Source organism: Balearica regulorum, chromosome 8, assembly GCF_011004875.1.
Source record: "Balearica regulorum gibbericeps isolate bBalReg1 chromosome 8, bBalReg1.pri, whole genome shotgun sequence".
NCBI classification, from domain to species: domain Eukaryota; kingdom Metazoa; phylum Chordata; class Aves; order Gruiformes; family Gruidae; genus Balearica; species Balearica regulorum.
The window spans coordinates 18559614-18568728 of NC_046191.1; positions in this window are offsets into that span (position 1 = coordinate 18559614).

The window sequence follows — 9115 nt, forward strand, 5'->3', positions numbered from 1 at the left end:
CATTCCCCTTTCAGGCATGATAGTAGCAAGTCCATTTCCAGTTAGGCAAAAGAACTGGAGTACCTTCCTGTGTTACTTATGAATTAAATTCATTTTTAGTTGTCTTCTTAATATTCAATATTTTAGAAATGCCTGTTGGACAGCAGTATTCCGGTTTTCACAGATAACCGTTTGGGGCTTGCTGCTTTCTTGAACAGTGACATTATTTTTGATCCAATTAACTCATCACTTCCATATTTTGCAGCTATAATAGGAAGCAGTTGCATAATCAGCTTGCACATTTCTGTAGTTGTGCCATATGGTCCTGTGGTTTGCATACCACAGAGCGAAGAACAAAAATAAAAATGAGAACATAGGCCTCAAAATTCTGCCCTGGAAAGCTTGTGTGCAGCCAGAGTCTCTACTTGGAGCATACCCACACCAAATTACAGCACTAACATATTTCCTTGCAGAGGATATGAAAGAGAACCACAAACTCCAGAAATTACATTGTGTGGGAGGACTTTTGGAAAAACTAATGTACTACATACCACCCTGCAGAAACATACTACACCAGAAGACAGGCAACCAGAAATAGACAAGGCAATGTGACATAATAAAGTTTTCTGGATGAGATCCTATGCTTAGAGGAAGGTTAGAGAATTATGGCATTTGAGGGCTCAAAAGTTCATTTTTCATTTTAAAATTACTGTCCTGCATATTGTAGATGCAGTATGTGCTACTTTGTAGTGTTCCTCATCTGTCTGGAGAGGGCTTGTTTCATACACTCCAACATGTAAGTTGGTTAACAAGGAAAGCATGGTCCCTACTTACTCGCCAGAGGTCAGAGCAGACTGGAAACACAGCATGCTTTCCCACCTGGGGAGGGGAAACAGAAAAGCCATCCCACCCATTACACCACTGTCCTCCCTGTGCCGGAGCCCGGGAAGGGCTGCCTGCTGCATCCCGACACAGAGCTATGTCGGTGGTTTCCTCAACCACCTCACAGAACTTACAACCTTTTTGTGTAATTAGGAAAGTCAGCTCATTGTAGTTTTTCATACCATAACAATGAAGCTAGTTTTCATTTCATTACCTGTAGCTGAGAGTAAGGAGGGAAAAAAAAAAAAAAAAGGAAAAAAATCAGACCATTTTCTTTAAAAATAAATCAGTCAAGTCACAGCAAACTACTCACAAGAGAATTCATCCCTGGAATTTAATACAAAACAAGCTCTGCAGTGCACCAGTACACACTTCAAATAAATGCCTTTCCAAGGCATATTATCCTCTCAGTGAAAGAACAAAAGAAAAACAAAACCAAATGACAAAACCCCAAACCAAAAGGTTTCTCCTTTGTATCCAAGTTCAGTAACAGTAGTATTGGATACTGCTGACTTACTTAGACGTATGACTACTTTCAGCACGAGCAGTTTGCAAGAAATTAATTGCTTTTCTGAGATTTTAGCATTGATGCCCCAAGGAAGAACTAAAGTGGTACAGAAGAATTCTATAGGTGCATCACAACCCAGACCAAGTAATTGTTCTGATTGCTGGGCTGGGGGGGGCCTAAAAATCAGGTTACTTAGTTGCCTAGAAGAGATGTATGGTTCCCAATTTAAATTTCAGTATTTGCTGCCAAAGAACCTGGGAGTTTAAACCGGGAACATTACAGTTACACACAAAAAGAGTAGCCAGGTTGGAAATACATGGGTCAAGGCCTGCCTGTCCAGAAGGCTTCCCCAGAGAGTCTGCTGTACATCCCTAGTAGAGAAGAGAAGCAATGGACAACCAAGATGAGTGATGGATTTCTTCCTCAGCAAAATCCAGCTATGGTAATATCCTTGGTAATAACCATTGAAGGCTGGCAGCTCCCTCAGTGCTGGGAGGGATCCCCAGGGAACAGAGCAGGACAGGGCCTCGTGGGCACCCACAGGCCACCTCCCCGGGCACAGGGACTGCCCACAGCTGAACCAGGACACCAGCCCACGGGGTGGGAGCGTGGCCAGGCCATGGGGCACTGGGGACTAGCACTGCTACTGATACTGCTACAGCACCAGCTGACAGCCCCCATCTGGGCTGAAATGGGGCCTGGGCAGGGTGGGGAGAGGCCCCAGGTGGGGCTGATCAGCCCCATCAGTGCCCCCAGCGCCCCTGCGGGTCTGAAGATATGTAATTGCTTCCAAATGGTTTCTGTAATGAGGAAAAAAAACCCCAAAATCATCCTAATAGGATGGCTTTCCTCCCTTTGCAGAGCTAGGAGTAAAATTCCCATTAATTTCAGCAGTGAAAATTAGCATCTCTCCTCAGGAGGGGAGAGGAAGGAACTGCTTACGAATTTTTGGTTACCCTTTCTACTCAGGCCTACAAGACGATGTAATGTGCAGGTGAAACCTCATGCTTCAAGATTCAGTATCTACTCTAAGTCTGTCAGTGGGTGAAACTATGCAACTGAAGAATACTGTATGCACATTTTCTAAACTAATCTGTACTTTTTATTCCCTTATTCTGGATTATATACAAACTGTTTTCCACCTCCCACCAATTTTCAGTCATGTGGGATCAAGCACAGCAAAATTAGCATGCACTTAAAGTTTTTTTTCTGCTCCTTTTAGTAATCCTTTTTGCAAATAAAGCTGCATAAAATGTCCTAAGAATTAGAATTTGAGTCTATTTGCAAAGAGAAATGTCTGTAGACTTAAAAATTTGTTACTCTTGGCTACAATGCTGTAACAGACATCCCAGCAAAACATGTATACTTATTTTACTTTCTGTTTTGACTCTGCTTACTGTGAATTTGTGAATAATATCATGTATAGGCTGCAAATACATACTGTTAAAGGAATAACAGTACTCCATTGTTGGCTAAAAGTTTAGCTAGTATTCAACATGCAGAACATTAGAGAATCTCCAGGAAAAAAGTTTACTGTAATGACAGAAATAAGTTACAGTGCTAAGATATTGATTCTTCTTCAAAAACAAATGCAATGAGAAGTTTAGGTGTAGTGCTTTCAGGACTTACTCAATGTTAACAAAATAAATGAAAATCTGTGATTGTTCAAGCTGACATAAAAAGTGGGGTTTTTTTTGAGGAATTTTGTAATTCTAAACACCTGATCATATGTAAATAAATATAAACTTAACATACATGATCAGATTTTTCCTCTGGCGAGCATTAGGTATGCATCTTTGTCCACAATGACTATGCAGAGTTGAAAATTTCTGCAACACCCTTAACCTCCCTGATTTTATCAACCAATCCAGGATCCTTCCAAGTAGCTGCTGGCTGTTCCTGAGGACTGCTCCCTGCTGCTCCTCTGAGCACACCCCCGCCTGTCCAGCTCATGCTGCTACCAGCAGCACACAAGCCAGGTCTGTGCTTTCTGTGCCATGGGTTACACATGTGTTTAAAGTTATGTATGCACTGAAGTGCTTGGCTGGATGAATTCCAATATAGCAGCTCGCAGATTCTTATTTCACATGCAAAAAATTGGTTCAAGAACAGACATGTATACAATTACAGGCTAATTTCTTAGTCTTGATTACTTTGAGAGACTTCCACACGACATGCTCCATGGTCTTGCTTCCAGAGAAACACTAAAATCAGTCTGTATCGGTAATGTCAAAATACAAGCTAGCAACTTTTCCCACAAAGCATCTTCAGCTCTCTACACAAGCCCAGGCAGCCTAGATATACTGGACTACTTCTGATTTACAATAGTTTTGCTGCGGTGAATTTCAGAGGTACTGTGGGTGAGATTAAAACTCTTCTTGGATTACAGCATACAGTAATGAAATAAAACAAAACCCTGTGGGCTGATCTGTAATGCTCAGCAGGTATTTCACATCCAGCCTTTTTCCCTTAAATTTTCATTGGCTTAAGTTATCTATAGGCACCCAGGTGCTATTCTGCGATAGCACTGGACATCTCATGACAGTATTGTTCTATATGTCTCATACTTCAACTCCACAGGGAGAATTCAGTGCCAGTATTTTAAAAAGTGCCTATTTTAACTGCAATATACGGACCTAACTCGGGCAAAGCAATTCACAGAAACTTCTTCTAGCCACTTTAGTTGCTATGGCTTGCTCTGATTTTGCTGAAGAAAATACCTGGGTCCCTAAAGTCGCTCTGTTGCACACATGAAGAAGCTGCTGCCATGACTAAGCAGAGCATCGGGGCATCTCTGCTCCGCCTAAACCCATCAGGAGGTTGCAGACCTGGCTGTCCTGGTCCAGGCGCCAGTGCTGGGGCTCAGCCCTGTAGGCAGCCTCATTCGCAGAACCGAGTTCACCACAGGAGTACTCTGACTACGCTCTGCATCCAAAGGGAACATTGAGCGCTGGACACTTAAATGATAGTGTAAAGGCCAGGCAGTTTCAGGCTGTGCATTGTAGTGTCATATATGCAGTTAATCCTGGGTCTGCAGACCAGCACCTCTGCCCAGAGGAGGCACAGCATTTTCCCTGCAATGCTTCTCCCTGGCATTCCTTACAGTCTTTCTTAGGCATCTTTTCATTATTCAAAATTACTTCAGTATGTATGATCAAAAAAAAGGAATTAAATTGCTCTGTTCCTGGATCTTAGCAATGGGGATGGCTTTAGTCCATTTTCCAGAAAGTGCCTCTACCAAGGAGAAATGCATAAAGAAAAGAGTCTTTCACCTGGATAACGCAATGTTTCCGTTACAATCACATAACGTCTAATTACGTACTCCATAAATCTTCATATTTTGTTATGAAGCTCATAATAACAAAGTCTGATAAATAGATTCTCTCCCCTGGCCACTACCAATTGAGTAGGAAAAAATACTTATTTATGAAGCTTTATTAATAAAATGTGAATAATTCAAACAGCTTCTTCAGTGAAGAAACAGCAGTAGAGTATATTCTTATTTGCATATAAATGAAATGATGCTTTAGTGTCAGAGTGAAGAATTAAATAATATGAATTTTTACAGTGCAGTCCTGACAGCCTCATAAATATTATGGTCATAAGTTGCAGTTTCCTAAAAATCTCATTTTGTCTTTTATTACAAAAATACGACCAAAGGGCCAAGTCCTGCTCATTTTACATGTGTGAGTATTCCCACAGACAACCCAATTATTCAGTAAGTGAGGTTACCAGATTCAGCCTTATGTCAGATAGTGGAGCAAAAGCACAGAGTTATCTACATATCTGTTAGGAGAACAGAATCTCTTATTTAACCATGAGAAAAACCTCGTATGTTGATAAAATACAGAACAACAAAGAAAACTGTGACTCTGCATTCAAACCAATGCTCCAGGTGAAGACAGTGTCCAACATGGGGAAAGGAAAAGCACTCAGCTAGTAAGCGTAAGATGCCAGTTTTCCCCTTAGTTATGCAGGTACCAGCTTGGCCAAGCTGAATATTCCTGTTGCGCTGTAAGAAATCCTGAAAGCTGCGGCAAATGTTCAAATTACTTTAAATGGATTGTTGCTGCTGAGGAAAGCTTTGATTTTGTCTGGTTTAGTTTTGTCTAAAGGCTGAAAAAGTCTCTGAAGCACAACCCCAGACCGGCTATCCTGCTTTGCTTTTGGCTGCAGTTTCCATCACTTGCTGAGCCACATTTGAGGAGCTGCGCCCTGGAAAGACTGCAGTATTTGAGTGTGGAGGGCTGGATCTGGGTAGAGAGAGCTGAGCTGGATGAAGTGCATTCTCCTCAGGGGCAAATAAAGGCAAAGGCCAGGGACACTACTTAACTCCTCGAAGAGATGGTGAGCAATCTCAGCAGCCGGGACAAGAAGCAGGTGCCATCATCTCCCCATTATCTGTAAGTGACATTTTTCTGGCCACACTGCTGGGCAAGTGGGGTAGGATATTCAAATAGGCCAGTCAAAAAGATATACATGGAGAGGAAAGCTAGACCTGGGGTGATAGTGGGAAAAGAATTATTTATAGAGGTTTTGGAGAGTTTATAGAAATTTATTTATGAAGTCTAGAAAAGAGGGACTATGGGAGTACATAGTCTGGTCTCCTGTAAATTACAGGCAACTGTATTTAAACTTGAACCGAGCCTGCAGTACTCAAATACAAAATAGCCTGTGCTGGGCTGGCCTGCATTTTCCAGGAAGGCAGGAGTCTTGATCTGAAGACACCAAGAGCCCAGGAATCAACCACAGCCCTTAACTGTTTGTTCCAAGGATTATCTATTGTCAGTGGTGCTGAATTGAAGGCTGAAGATGACACTATTTGAATTTGCTTCATTCAAGCTACCAGGCATTGTTCCTTCTTATGTCACTCTCTGGTAGATTCAATGGGCCCTTGCATATTTTTTCCAGTGCATATGTTTACACTGTTATCAACTCGCCTTTCAATCTTTTTGATCCAGTGGATAGATTAAGATTTTTAGTTCTTCAATTACATGGCATTTTCTCTGACTTCAGATCATGCTGTAGCTCTTCTCTAGACTCCATTTTTTTTAGTATCTGTATTGCAGTGTGTGCACCAGAACTGTGCACACCGTGCCCTAATCACCCTCAGCACCTTGCATGTACAGGTAAAACTTGCCCCCACTGACATCTGCACTCGGTCTGTATGTCAAGGTGTGCAGGAACCCTTTTTTGCTACAGCATCACACTTGGATCCCGCATTCAGTTCCTTGCCAGCTGACTCATCAGTCCTTTTCAAACTTTTCCATTGTGTATGATAGCCTAGATTAATTATTCTTAGGTATATGTCTTCTATTGACTTTATTGAAACATACTTTGTTTGAACGGGACCTAGTTTATAAAAGGTCAAGAATTTCTCTGCATCTTTTCCTGAGGTCGTTTTTATATCTATTTTTAACTCCCTTTAAATAGGCTGTAGAGGCTGCTATATTCTGGTATATTTTCTGACACCACGATAATTCTTGACATTTCAGATACAACCGATGAGAAAATACTGGTGGAGACAGTCACTGCCACATCTGAGTGCATTATTCTAGGGCTGCGTAGCATCAGGAAGCGCTCATTTGCATGTGAGAGCAAAGCTGGCAATCTCAGCTTCTGTGTAAAATGGTTAAGGTATGGGAATGGAAAATGAAAAACAGAAAAAAAGACTTTAGTCCCTTTAGTTTTCAAATCAGTCTCTTCATGTTAGTGCAAGACTTGTAAGTCCTGAATGATTGAATTTGACAGTATTCCTAAAGGGCACAATAGCATGAAGAGATTTGTCTCAACCTGGTGCTAAAGAGAGAAAATTTTGCCATAGAATCATATTGCCTAACAAGAAGAGGAATTAAAAGTTGGAAAGCATGTGGCATTTAGGCTAATGAAGACTGAATAATACATTTAACAGTCTCTATATACTATCATTAAAATTGAATTTTGTATATATGCGTATAGGTGTATATATATATTTTTAATGCTGCCAGGGCAATAACCACCTTTATTTGCTCATTTCTAAGTCATTTCTGATTTCTGGTTCTAAGTTTCTAATTTATAAGCAGATGTTCTTGGCAGCAGGAGGATGTAAGGAACTCCTACCTCTGTGCTGCATACGTTCATCGATTATCTCCCTGGATTTCACTTATCTTTTTTTTCAAGGCTGGAGAACTGTACAAACACAGGGAGACTTCTGCTAGTTTAACTGACCTAGGAAGAGGTTAATAGACGTGCTCTGGAGTCAGCACGGATTCTTTTAGATCTGTCAGCAGATACAAAAAGTTTGATTCAGCTACAGATCCTGGCAGCAGTGGCTGCAATCGCACAGCAATGTGCGGATCCTTTCTTGGCGGGTTCCCGGAGGTGGGCTTTGGCAGTTGCTTGTCAGCCGTAAGGAACGTTCCACACGGGCCTGGCTTGTCATTTGGCTTCTCATCCTTCAGATCCAACCTAAAGAGAAAGCCACAAGAGAAGACAATGCAGCAGTTTGGCTTGCAGAGCACTAGATATCCCATTTTGTTTTTCATATTCAGTTGATGCAATTTCTTTTCTTTCCTTCTGAGAAGTTCCTCGGTGCATGGTTAGAACTGGAAGCTCAGTGTTGAAGGAGAAGATGGAGCCTTCTCTGCCCCCCCGCAGTGAAGAAGGGGTTTCTGCTTACCTAAGCCAACAGAGGAGGAGTAGTGGCTCATGCTACAGCAAAGGCACAGACACCGTGCAGAAGCAGAGCAGAAGCTGTGCCTTTACCTATTCTGCATTCATTCTGAATAAAGCAAAAATAAGCAAGTACTGGGGAAATATAGTGGAAACAGTACACATCATGTCACTCTCCTGTGAAGATGTACATGAAGAAAGACTCTGATGAGGAGGTGACTTTGAGAAGATACTCGTATGAGGAGAGTCCTAGCCAATTTGACTGAACTTCCTCCTTAAACAGAGAAGCAAGAAGGTAAAAGCCTCTTTTAGAGAGAGAAACGAAGAACACGAAGGCTGTCATTTCCAGCAGACTGAAAAGAGTAGGACAATAAAATAAGAAACAATACTAGATTATATTACAAGTGCAGTTGTGCTCGTGAGAACAAATGAAAGTAAATTTGACGTGATGGAGAACCAGAATCGCTGGAAAGCCAGCATGAGAGAGCACAACACGCTTGGATCAATAGGAAAGGAAGAAATGGAGAGGAGCGAGAGATCAAGGTAGATAAATGACCTAGGTCTAAATGAAAATTATTTTAGGTGTTGGAAACAAGATAAATTGAGATATTGCAGGGAAAGAAACCCCAGCTAGACAGGGTCTGGATCAGAGGATATAATGAAATGGGTTTCTGACTGTGTACAAATGCAACCTAAGTGATGAGGAGAAAGATGGTGTGGATATGACTGACAGGGAAATGCCAATAACAGGAACTGTATAGGAACGGTGATGAGTCAGTATTCTACATGATGACAACGCCAAGGCAGGGAGGCCAAGAGGTTGGCCAAGATGTTGGCTGAAAACCTGACCTGGCCAGAATGCAGCAGAGCTAAATATGTAACTCAGAAATAATTAACAAGTATTAATTTGAAAAAGTAATCCATGGTTCAGTACAGTATTCAGAAATGACTGCAGGTAGGATTGTCCCAAGAGGTTAATTTAGAATGAATGTTTATGCTGCCCTTCCAACTTCAGTGAGATTACATGGATAAAAGAAAGAACAGAATTTGCCCTGTGTTATTTTGTCATTATCCCTCATTTAATTCATGTTTGCT